Consider the following 13654-nt stretch of genomic DNA (forward strand, 5'->3'; position numbering starts at 1 on the left):
CACACCCCGACTACAGATACCGAAGCCACTCTTGGCGGGGAAACTCAGAGTTTAGACAGGCCTGCCACCTCTCAAGGTGTCTTCAGGCCTTTTTCTTCATTTTCCATCAAGGCTTTCACTAAGTCTAAAGCAGCCATGCATACTAAAAGACAAGCTCCACAGGGCCCCTCTCAAGGCCCCATGCCTAAAAAGCAGATGCTCAAAATGGCTGAGGATTTGATTACTCTTATCAGGGGTTCTCAACCCCCCTCGGACAAAAGGCCCAGAGTGGAGGAAGAATACCCTTCCTCGGACCAGGCCTCCATTACTTCAGAACATTCTGAAGACCAGGAACATTCAAACTCCCCTTTTGAAGATTCTGATGCAGAGAAGTCCATTCCCTCTGTCTCCCTCCCCTGAGGATTACTCTTTTTGGGGAAACCTTACATACCTTGAGGGAACACTTCCACTGGGAAGGCCAAGAGTACTCAGACTCCAAGAAAAGGCTTAGGGATTTCCTCTTGCTCCCTCAGCACAGGCCTCTGGCTATACCTCCTGTCTTAGACATACTAGATGATGTGTATTCGGAGGCCAGCCTTAACCCAGATTCTTTACCTCCAGCTCCAGTCAAGCTGGACAGGTATTACTGGGTTCCTGATTCACACCAATTCCTATACAAAAGCCATGCGGCTGACCCAGAAACTATTTCACAGGGTCCCAAGGGAATTAAGGCCTCCACTGCTAAAAATCCATTACCTTCAGAGAGATTCCAGAGCTTTAGAAAGGTGGGGGAAAAAGGTATACACCTCGGCCACCTTAACCATGAGGGCATTAAACTGTCAGTTCCATATGTTAAAGTACTAACAGTTTCTGTTATCACAGTTGAAAAGCAAAATGTCACAACCTAAACAACCAGACTTGAAGGAGTTGCAGGATTTGTTACATAGTGCAGAGCAAGTGGGTAAACATACCTTGCAATGTGGTTTTGATGCTTTAGATGCCTCAAGTAGAGCTGCTGTTACAGGCTCAGTCATACGTAGACATGCTTGGCTCAAAGAGCAAACCTCACCAGATCATGTCAAAGCTAAATTACTAGATGCACCTCTTCAAAAAGATGTATTGTTTGGTGTTAAAGCTGAGGAGGTACTAAAGAAAATGGAGGAAAAGGCAAAATCAATGCAAACCGTGAAAGATTTCCTACAGGTACAACCTCCACGTTTCAGTAGAAATTGGCCTTAAAAAAATTGGTCCTTTCCAGCCACGGACAGACCCCAAAGAGGTAGATACAGGCGCCCTAGGGGTAGAGGGCAATCTCAAGGATCATTTAGAGGCAGACAATGGCAAGCACCTACACAAAGAGGTAGTGAGGATAGTTCACAGCCATTCAGAAAGCAGAACCAATGACTTTCCCCTTTGAATGCCAAGCAAGGCTCAAATGGCAGCACCTTCAGGCGGAAAACTGGCATTATTTTCGAAAAATTGGCATATTGTCACAAAGGACAAATTTATCCTGGACATTATAGACAGAGGCTACAGATTCCACTTTCACACCCTTCCAAAAATGAGAGGCATGCCAAACCTGCCACACAATCAAAGGGCAGAGGCACAAAAACAAATTTCAGATCTCATGGACATGAAAGCTATTCAAGAGGTACCTGCACAAGAACAGGGTCAAGGTTTTTATTCCAGACTATTCCTGGTACCAAGAAAGGGCAAAGATTGGAGACCTATTTTGGACCTATCCATCCTAAACACATTTTTACTTGTGCCAAAATTCAAGATGCTCACATTACAGCAGCTTCTTCCCATGCTGGGCAAGGAGTCTTGGCTGGTAACACTGGACCTTCTAGGAGGCTTACCTGCATGTCCCAATCAGACAAGATTGCAGAAGATACCTCAGATTTCTTGCAGGTTCAACCCATTATCAATTCTCTGCATTGCCCTTTGGCTTATCTACTGCACCCAGAGTGTTCACGAAATGCCTGGCATCAGTAATTGCCTACTGCAGACTTCAAGGGATACAAATATGCCCATATTTGGACGACTGCCTGATCCAAGCGGACAGCAAGCACATACTTCTGAAACATCTGGCGTTTGTAATAATGTTGTTGAATTCTCTGGGATACACAGTCAACAAAAAGAAATCAAAACTAATACCCTTTCAAACAATAATTTTCCTGGGTGCCAGCTTGAATACAAATACCCAGATGGCCTACCTCACGCCAGAAAAACAAGGGCAACTAACTCAATACTTCAGAAACCTGGCAACCTTCACCAGGCTAACTGCAAGGAAAATCCTGCAGGCTCTGGGATTCATGGCATCTTGCATCTTGCTAATCCCATGTGCAAAGCTGCATATGAGGAAACTTCAATGGTACCTAAAAAACCTATGGTCTCAACACAGCCACAGTTTGGAAACAATTATACCACTGATTCCATGTCTTCAAAAGGAATTTCTGTGGTGGGCTCAAGCATGCCAAAGAAACACAGGTCTCCCACTCTGCAAGCCTCAAGCAAATCAAGTCATCACAACAGACGCCTCGGACTACGCCTGGGGGGCGCACATGACAGATCGGTGCATTCAGGGCAAATGGTCCCAAAAAGAAAAGCACCTACTCATCAATCAAAAGGAAATGCTAGCAGTAATAAATGCTATTATGGCTTTCAAAGACCTACTGCATCCAGGCCAGCTATTGATAAGGACAGACAACACCACAGTGATGTGGTACATAAACAAACAGGGAGGAACCCATTCATATCCCCTATGCAGGCTAGCCATGTCTCTTTGGAACATGGCTCTGGAATTACAAATCGAACTTCAAGCATAGTACCTGTCAGGCAAGGAAAACACGCTGGCAGACAACCTAAGCAGAAATATGACAGATCCACACGAATGGAAGTTGCATCCTCAAATTTTTACAAAGATAATTCAAGCATGGGGAAGGCCAGACATAGATCTCTTTGCCACCCACAGAAATCACCAATTGACAAAATTCTGCTCAAGGACCTTTCATCCACAGGCCTGGAAAGTGGACGCACTCTTTCAGTTGGACAACAATGACAGTTTATGCCTTTCCACCTCTTCCTCTGCTGCCCAAAGTTCTATTAAAAACCAGAGCAGACAGACCAAAGATGATTCTCATTGCTCCAGACTGGCCAAGACAACACTGGTGCCCACTCCTGAGGAGCCTGACACATTCCCCACCATGGATCCTGCCTCTAATGCCTCTTCTACTGACTCAGCACAACTTCAAAACTCTTCACAGTCAGCTGAAAACACTCAATCTAGCCGCATGGAAGATTCCTTAAATTCACAACAGACCCTACTCTCCAAGGAGGTGCAGGATGTCATTTTGGAGGCCAGAAGGCTTTCTACTAGAAAAGCCTACTCCGCAAAATGGAAACGGTTTTATGCCTGGAATCAGAAAAAGGGTCAGAATCCTGGAATACTGAATTTACTTCAAATATTACAGTACCTAGCTGAGATGCTAAGCAGTGGACTTTCTTTCTCCTCCATCAAAATCCATGCCTCAGCCATTTCTGCAGAATACAACACTGATCCTCCTTTATTCTCTCACCCCCTCTTAAGACAGTACCTCAGAGGGGCTAAGAATATAAAACCCCCAAGGAAACAACCAGTGCCTGCTTGCGACCTCAATTTCATTCTAGAAAAACTGACCTTGCCTCCTTTTGAGCCAGCTGCTTCAACAGAACTGCAATATTTGTCCTGGAAAACAGCCTTCCTTCTGGCTATCACCTCAGCTTGCAGGGTTTTGGAACTACAAGCCCTCATGGCTGTGCAGCCTTTCATCATTTTCCATCAGGACAGAGTTTCCTTACGGACCAATCCTTCCTTTATGCCAAAGGTATTATCCAGGGTAGCCTTGAATCAGGCTATCCACTTACCTACCTTTTACCCTAATCCTCAAAACAAAGGGAAGAGACTACTACATTCCTTGGACATTCACAGACAGTTACGTTATTATTTGGACAGAACAAAGCCTTTCAGAAAATCAGAGCAACTCTTTGTGTCCTATGCTACAGGAGCTCAAGGGAAACCTATTTCCAAACAGACAATCTCAAAATGGATAGCCCACTGCATACGCTTTTGTTACTCTTTTCATGGTAAAACTGTACCTGCAGGCATCAGATCTCACTCCACAAGGGCCACAGCTACCTCTGCAGCTTTCCTCAGGGGGGTTCCTACCAAAGATATTTTGGAAGCAGCCACTTGGAGTTCTGTACATACTTTCTCCAAGCACTATCACCTACCATTATACTCCAAATCTAGAGCAGGCTTTGCCACTGCAGTCTTACAGGGCATTCTGGCTCCTCCTAGTTCCACCTAGTGCCTACCACCCCTTTTTTAGCTTTGGGATTCTACCCATCTCTTATGACTGCAGCTGTATGCACGATGAACATAGTACAGTTTTGTATCTACCATAAATGTAGATGTTCGAGTGCTAATACAGCTGCAGTCCAGGTTTCCCTCCCTCCTTCCCCTCTTGGGACAGGCCTAATGGCTAACACCTCCTCATACAACCTGACTGGGGTATTCCTTTATGGTGTATTTGCTTGCAACTACTGTTTTTTGATCATATTGCATTGCATTATTACATAAATTTATGTATTGCCTTCCTTCTGGGGGCACCTGGCATCTGGGGCAAGAAAAACTGAAGAAAATGGCGTCGGCTGGTTCTTTTATACCCCTGTCGCACTGACGTCAGGGAAGAAGCAATGACATCCAACGCCGGACCTAGACTTTGGAATTCGGCCGACCGAGGACCTGCCTGACGGCAGGAAAAGCCATCTGTTATGACTGCAGCTGTATTAGCACTCGAACATCTACATTTATGGTAGGTACAAAACTGTACTTTATTCAGGGAGATGCCGCCCTAGAGGCAGAGGGGGCCCCCGCAATTCGGGAGACTGCGATTCCTTTTGCTACTCTTGTTCCTGAGGGAGTGCCTGGCTGTGCTTATCCAGAGCCAGTCGGGGGTCAGATTTCGTTATATCCAGAAGCCTGAAAAAGCATCACCCAGGACTGATGGGTATTACGAATAATTTCCGGAGGTTATGTCATCCCGTCAAACCCCCCCTCAGTCAGAAAAATCCAGGATGTTCCACCCAGTCAAAGGGATCAAGCAGCCTCAGAGGTTTCAAAGCTGCTAGGAAAAGGAGCCATTCAAAGTGTCCCCTCAGACCAAGTCGGATTAGGGACTTACTCAAGATTCTTTTTGGTGCCGAAAAGAACAGGGGACCTGAGACCCATATTAGATCTCAGCCGACTGAACAACTATGTACAGAAGTCCAAGTTCCATATGGTCACACTACAATCGATTCTCCCATTGTTGGGAGAGGAGGTATGGATGTGCTTCATCGACCTCAAGGATGCTTACTATCATGTCAAAATGGACAGGGCATCCAGGAGTCACCTACACTTCCGGCTGGGAGCCAGTCATTTCCAGTTTCGTGCCCTGCCCTTTGGTCTCACCACAGACCCCAGGGTGTTCATCAAATGTATGGTGGTGGTGACTGCTCACTTGAGACGTCAGGGATTCCAAGTGTTTCCGTATCTTAACGACTGGCTCCTTACCGCCCCCACCAGGCATCTGCTAGTTCAAACCAGGGACGCTATTATCGCTCTATGTCAACAGTTGGGCATAGCACTAAATTGGGAAAAATCTGCCTTGTTGCCCTCACAGCGTGTCACCTTTATAGGCGCAGAATTAGACACCATTCAAATGCGAGCATTTTTACCGCAGGAAAGGATCAGAGTCTTACAGCAACAGATACACAACCTGATGCCCCTGAGGAAAGCAAAGGCAAGATGGGTTCTTTAACTCCTGGGGACCATGGCAGCAACAATTATGTTGGTCCCTCTAGCGAGATTGCACATGAGACTTCTTCAGTGGCTCCTCTTTGTTCAATGGTCTCTCCAAAAATTTCCACTTTCTCACCCCATTTTGCTCACGGACAGATGCAAACAGGATCTCAGTTGGTGAATTTGAACCAACAATTTGGACAGGGGAAAACCCTTCGTTCCACCCATCCCGGTTGCCACAGTGACCACGGACGCCTCCCAGATGGGGTGGGGTGGGGGGTATTATCTTGGCAGAACAGTCCAAGGCACTTGGCAATATCACGAGATACATCTGCATATCAACGTCCTAGAGATGAGAGCGGTGCTACTTGCGTTGCAGGCACTTCAGAGCTTTTTGCCTCTAGGGACGATTGCAATACACTCGGACAACATGTCAGTAGTGTGGTATCTAAACAAGCAAGGGGGAACCAGATCTTATCCCCTGTGCAGAGAGACCATGCGAGTGTGGCAGTGGGCAGTATCTTCCCAATGGTTTCTGGTGGCAGCTCTCATTCCGGGGAAGTCCAACGTGATAGCGGACAGGCTAAACAGAGCTATTCTGATGCCTTATGAGTGGTCCCTGAATCCTCTAGTTGCAGAATGAATCTTCAGCAGATGGGGTCAGCCTTGCTGCGACCTTTTTGCCAGCCCCCTCAATGCCAAATGCAGCAGCTACTTCACGCTGATCCCCCCACAGGGGGACTCACCCAGGGACGCTCTTGTTCACGATTGGCCCTCCAGTCTGCTTTACGCTTTCCCTCCGTTTCCCTTGCTGTCAGAAGTGATTCCGAAAGCGCAATCCTTGGGAAGCAGAATGATTCTGATTGCTCCACACTGGCCTAGTCAAGTCTGGTTCCCCTTTCTCCAACCCTACATTGTGGGCACTCCTTGGATTCTGGACCCACAACCAGATTTACTGACACACATGTCGGGACAGTTCCACCCCTCTCTGATGACCCTCCAATTGACAGCCTGGCTACTCCACTTCCTTCGTTAGTTAGGCTTCACCAGTTTTCACTGGAAGTAGTTCACATTTTATCTTCCTCTCATAAGCCCTCTACTAGGAAGATTTATTCTAGCAAATGGTAGAGGTTTTCTATTTGGGCGCATACCCAAGGAATTGATCCTTACACAGCCCCGATTGCTTCAGTCTTGGAGGTTTTGTCTATGCTTTTCCATCAGGGTTCCGCATCAGCTACCATAAAAGTTCATTTGGCAGTGATATCTAATTTTCATGTTGCGAATGAGCCTAGTCTCATGGCTCACAGACTCTGTAAGGCTTTCCTGAAGGGTACTCTATTACTCCATCCTGCAGTCTCCGAACCTGTCAGGCCCTGGGATCTCAATTTTGTTCCATAAGCCCTCACTTCACCACCTTTCGAGCCTGCAGCTACCTGTGATTTGAAATTCCTGACCTGGAAAACAGCCTTTTTAATAGCAATCACTTCAGCCAAGCGAGTTTCAGAAATTCAAGCCCTTTCTATCAAACCTCCATACTTGATCTTCCATAAGGACAAGGTTTCTCTTAGACCAAACCCTTCTTTCCTTCCTAAAGTGGCTTCCGTATCCAATCTTAATTGATCTATTGAGTTGTCTGTATTCTTTCTTCATTTTTCAAACAACAAGGCAGAATTTAAATTTCATCAATTAGATGTACACAGACAGTTACGTTTCTATCTGCACCGAACAAAAGATATCCGAAAGTCTGATCAACTGTTTGTCCCCTTTTCGGAAAACAAAATTGGGTCACCTGTCTCCAAAATCACCCTATCCAGATGGATATCTAGTTGCATCTCTTTTGCCTACTCCACAGGAGGAAAAGACCTGCCATTTCCAGTTAAGGCTCACTCTACTCGGGCTGTTTCTACATCTACAGCCTATCAAGCCAGGTTGTCAATGGAGGATGTATGTGCTGCAGCTACTTGGGCTTCTCCTCACACATTTGTTTCTCATTACAAATTGGACGTGGTATCTAAGGGCAGGTCATCCTTTGGTTCCACAGTACTCAGGAGTATTTTCCTATGAGCCACCCAGGATGTAGGTGCTAGGGACGCTGTCCCACAGGTAAGAATGTAGGTGAGATTGGACTACGTAACATCAAGAAGTTATGTACTCACCATAACATTCGATGTATGTAGTGCATCTCGCCTCACATTCTTACTTACCCTCCCACCTTCCCCCTTCCTGGAGGATCTGGTGGTTAGGTTTCTATTTACAGAGTTCCCTTCACCTTTAGCTTATTCTTTTTTATCTGGATGTTGTGTATGCATGAGATATGAATGAGTATTCACAGCAAACTAGATCTGGGGATATGGAACAGTGCACCATGGGATACCTGCTTAGCCCAGCCAATAGAAGACTTCGAGCTAGAAAAGTTTGGCCAAGTCGGAGCCGATATTCGGCTTCGAACCCACGGGTAAGAATGTGAGGTGAGATGGACTACATACATCGAACGTTATGGTGAGTACATAACTTCTTGTTTTTTGTGTATGCATGCTTATTGGCATAATTTAGCCTACCATTTTAGGGGCACCTGACATCTGGGGCAAGAAAAACTGAAGAAAATGGCATCAGCTGCATCTTATATACCCCTGGTGCACTGATGTCAGGGAGGAGGCGACAGCAACCGACGCCGGACCTAGACTTTGGAACTCGGGCCGACTGCGGGTAGCCTGCCAGCAGGATAACCCAATTGTAATGACTGCAACAGTGAATACACTCGAACATCTACATTTATGGTAGGTACACAACTGTACTTTACCCTTCCTCCAGCCCTGTGACTTTTCTATTCTTTCTACCTATCCTCTTTTTGGCCATATCTTATGGCAATGGTATTTACTTTTTACTGGAGGTGTTCCATACCATGTAATTGCTTCCTATTTTGGGGGCTCCTGACTTCTGGGGCAAGAAAAACTGATGTTATGGCATTGGCTGCATGTTTTATACCCATGACGACCTGACATCATGGAAGAGGCGACAGCATCTGACGCAGAAATCCCAAGACTCTGGTATTCGGGCCAGCTGAGGGCTACCTGCAGGCAGATAACCCAAGTGTGATGACTGCAACAGTGAATACACTCAAACATCTACATTTATGTACACAACTGTACTTTCCTGTGTTGAGCTCTTGTACCTTTCTGTACTTCTGTGACTATGTAGGTACCTTAGTTGTATATTTTTAGCAAACTCAATCTGAAGTATTTGGGGGATGGAGGCATTATGGGATGGAGAGGAGGAGCTTTAACTTCAAATCTTGAGCTTGGAAAGTGGCCAAGTCAGATCTGAGGTTGGATCCAAGACCCCCAGGTCGAGGAAGAATGAAAATGAACAACACAGATAGAACGTTATGGTAAGAACATAACTTGTTTTTGTGCAATACAATGCACACTTCAGTGATTATACTGCAGTCCAGTGTCAGATATATCCAGACAGCAGAAGTAGGCCTTTAACAGGCTGAACATATTTGACACTGACCTGGATTTGTGAAAGAACATTATTGTAGCTTTTTTCTGCCATGGTCTGTGGGTTTCTGATTGGTGTTTTTAGCCATGACTCCAGAACATATCCAACACTGCCAGTCAGATGGCCATGTGGAAAAGCACCTTGAAGAAACGGCTAGTGTATATCACTGGTATGTCAGATGTGAGAGGTGTGAGCAGTATTTGGATATCTTGCAGGCACGTTGTATATTATAATTATGTCATGTGCAGACCACTTAGCAATTGATGGAGTGGAACCCCTTACAGTTGATATATCATTGTCCTTGCTCTCCAGGTAGAAATTTATTGTAATGTAGATGCATTCTGTGGCTCCAGTATCTCAGAGAAATGTTCTTTGTCATAAAATGCTACATGGTGTTGCCTCTCTCCTCTGTGGTATGTGGAAACTGCATCTGCTCCCCTGCATGCTGCAGCATAGAAATAAGGAACTGGTGGAGTATCCTCAAGACAGATGCTTGGAATACGCTATTGTGTCCCGCATTGTTCACTGTAAGGGCCCTGTACTGGTACTCTGTAAGCCACACAAACTTTGGTGTCCACAGGGATAGGTACTCCACAATTTCCCAGGTGTGGGTGGTGACATGGAATACTATGATTTTTAGCAGTGGCAACATGCCTTTTGCCTATACATTTTGACTAATGAGGCCACTACTGTATACTTGTTTTTGTAGTCAGTCTCCCGTAACGGCTAGATTTTGCTGTAAGTAACAACCCTGATGATAACATCTCCTGGATCACTGTGCAGTATTATTTACCCTCTCTTGCGTCAGCAATTACCCTCATTTTCATACTGTTGTTCATTTAGGAAATTAGAAACAGTGCTAAGCAAGTGATAATGAGGGACCGTAAGATGCCTAGCCATTTATTACCTTTAAGCAGACTTGCTTAAAAGTTTATGCCTCACTTTTCAAGCACTTAATATTCCTCACCTGCCAAATTAAGCAAGGCAGTGTATGATAACCCTGGTGTTTAATGTGTGTCTACCCACTCAGTCATCAATGCAAATTATGCAGGCTGTTCATTTCTTGGCTTTTCAGATTTATGCTTAGTGAGTCTCTAAACTGGCCCTTCGAGGCGCAGATTGGCTGTTGTGATGTGGAAAAATGATTCCGAATCCCAGGAAAGGCTCATCTGGATGTTGTATAAATAGAGTTTTAGCATCATCCTGAGTCAAGAATCCACAAGTCTTGTGTCTTTCTAATATTTTGTAGAGTTCTTGATTATACTGTTCACATAGTTATTGTTTTAGTTTTTCATAATCTGTTGTATTTAACAAGTTAAGGCACGTATTGTATTTGTCCCTATCCATAGTCAGTGTTTACAATTCCTCTATTTTACTTTTTTTTTTTTAGCTCACCATTTACCAGAAATTTAATTTAAAAAATGTTGAGTCAATAAACCTATAAAAACAGAAAAAAAAATATTGCACCCTTCCATGTGGAAGTGGAGTCCCTGACACTCCCCAAGTTGTGTATACCAACTTCAAGGTCACATCACAGTGGAGAAGAGGGGAAGAAATGCCAAAATGTTCACCACAAACTCGCACAGTACAACAAATTGGAGTAAAACTCACCATGACATAAAAAAATCATCAAACAAAAAAAAAAAAAGTTGTACAAAAACGCAGAGATGACTCATAGGATAACCGTTTATTTCATCGTTTATCTGCTGGTTTAACTATATACCCATCCTTATGTTTTATAAACTCTTTTAAAGCTAACCATTGTGATTCTGTTAAATTTAATTTTTTTTTTTTTCAAAAATGCACAGCGCTGATACTACTTTTTGTATGTTAACGTTTTGAAATACCTTTGACATAGGCATAATGTTTTGGAATAAATTGAGACTTTAAACTCAAGTAACTGTCACCGAACATAACTTTGCGAAAACCTCCTTCATTTTGTTTATTTTGTTTTGCTTCTCAAATCACTCATCCTAGTCATGAACAGGTAACTTACTAATGCCAGATTAACAAATGTACCATATGTTTAAGGAAACATGTAAGGTGTAGTTTTGTACATAGTAATGTCTATTTGCAACTATGAAGGGATACATTTTTCAAGCCGTGATGGAGAAGGGTAAAGCCTTAACTATGGTCCAGGCGACCCAAATTCGATTAGAAACTTGGTTGTCTGAGGTGTTGGTAAGGAGTGATAGGCGTGCCTGTTGTGGAGGGTGGCTCTTTGTTTAGGAGTTCCCTGAAGGGAGGCATTGTCCACAGTGGGGCATACCCCTAGAATGAAATAGATGAACTTGGGAGATTAATGTGAGGGTAGGTCATTAAATAAAGAAAAACTGCCCCCAGCAGAAGCAGTCACTGGCATGTTTTCCCAGGATGCCCTTAAGATCCACTCCAGCTTCAGCACTAAGTTGTAGAAAGTCTAGGGGTGGCATGAGGAGCTGGTAGACCCTGCAGAGGATGGGGGAATTGGGACTGCTGGAAAATATGAAGCAAAAAGAGGGGGGCATTTCATGCAAGCCTTGTGGAATACAATAATCTGATAAATGTATTAGTCAGTGAACTGAAATAGTGTTTCGTGAATTAGTTTGACAGACACTCTAGAAGATGAGAAAGAGCTTAACATGACTAAGTCCTTGTTACTACCACAGGACTTATGGGCATAGTTTGCGACTTCTTTTTCCAAAACAGAAGATGGTGTGAGATGCTCACCTTTTTCTACTTAGCAGCATGCAGAACCCTGGATATGGGAAGAAGTCCACTCTGGGGATGTTTGACAGGCTAGAGGGACAGATGATCACCTAATTCTCAGTACAGTGAATAACAAGCAGTGGTCATCTTTGTTGAACGTGTTGTTACAGCTGAATATTCCATCACACATGTACTTTTCTCAACTGCATCATAAAAATGAAGGGTAAAGATGAGGTATGTGCACCTCAGAAAATCCAAATCCCATCGAGCTACGCGCTCGAGAGACTTGAACCTCAGCACTGAAATAAATAGGACATGCTGGAGGGACAGATTCATAACCCAGAGGCTCCCTTCACTCTGGAATAAAATCCCAGTCCAGGTTAGGCAGAGTCCGTCATTGACTCTCTTCAAGAGGAATCTTGATGAATGGATGGGAGATCGTAGGTTTACCCCGGGTATCACTTCTGTGTCACTGTTAGACAGAGGCACAGTATACTAACCTCGAAAAAGGGCATAGCAAAATTAATTTAAAATGGGTGGTGAAAGCCAAACACACTCTGGCTAGGCTTATAAATGCCCTAGGGCAGATAGCCTAGTATGAACCTATGATACAATGAAAAAAAGGAGAACAGAATTCTTTGTGGCCCTAAAGTATATCCATTGTACTGTGAAAGGTTTAGCAACAGTTTTAAAAATGCAAGAGGTAAAGAGGTAGGGTAGGGTTTATACTTTGGGGTGGTGTTCCACTTAGCACAGTTGAAGTTGAAAAAGCCTCGACTAAAATGAGGAACACTCACTTTAAACCTCTCTAAATTAGACCTGCATGTTCTAGTCATTCTATGCTCTTTGATTAAACTATATATTACTAACAATTGGCTGGATCGTACCAAACTTTCTTGGAATAACTTCAAGGAGATGGCCCTTACTTATATCTCAGCACAGAAATTTATAACAATAGGACCTAGGAAAAAAATCTTCTTTGAAAAAGTTTGGAAAAAGTTATTCGAACTAATTCTTTGTACTTAATTGGGGTCACAGATCGGTATGGCTCTCATCCCAATTTAGTCTGGGAGATCCATTTTGTATCCCTCATATCCTCAAGTTTCCTCTTTCATCTCATTTTTCTATATGGTAGCATCTTAGTTTTATTTAGTTTAGTTGAGTCCAGTTGTAGTTTAGTTTAGTTGTGTATCTATATTGTATATATTTTGGAATGTTCTAGAGCTTTATATTATATTAGGTTTATCTGCATATTCAATTTTTTATGTAATGTTCATTTACTTCTTTGTTTTTCTTCTATATGAAATAAATAAAAAGTTATTTGGAAAAAAAAAATGAGGAACCCTCGGTTGAGCCTGATTATATTCTACAAGCTTTTTCATACAAGTACATTAAATGAATAAATAAGCATATACATTTGTCAAGATTTAACAGATTATTGAAAGATGAACATTACCAAAACATTACCAAAAAAAGTGTTGTGCAGTGAGGAATTCCTTTTCACCAAAGAGAGGTTGATATGGTTACAGATAATTACTTACCAGTTTTACATGCATACAGCGTAACGGGGTGGGGGTTGTGCCCCAGTTTCAAAAAGAAACAGGTGAACTCTCACTCACTGATCAGTATGATTTTGTGACGGAAATGTCTTGTTTCTAAACT

The 13654-nt window shown here is 43.5% G+C and overlaps 1 protein-coding gene across 8 annotated transcripts in view; it reads left to right on the plus strand.

Annotated features, from left to right (window-relative positions):
* Window positions 1-13654, plus strand: part of NCOR2 (nuclear receptor corepressor 2) — a 3277114-nt gene that overhangs the window by 3104495 nt on the left and 158965 nt on the right. The gene's annotated exons all lie outside the window — the stretch shown is intronic.

The sequence above is a fragment of the Protopterus annectens genome, chromosome 4.part0, assembly GCF_019279795.1.
Source record: "Protopterus annectens isolate FY-2018-M chromosome 4.part0, PAN1.0, whole genome shotgun sequence".
NCBI classification, from domain to species: domain Eukaryota; kingdom Metazoa; phylum Chordata; order Ceratodontiformes; family Protopteridae; genus Protopterus; species Protopterus annectens.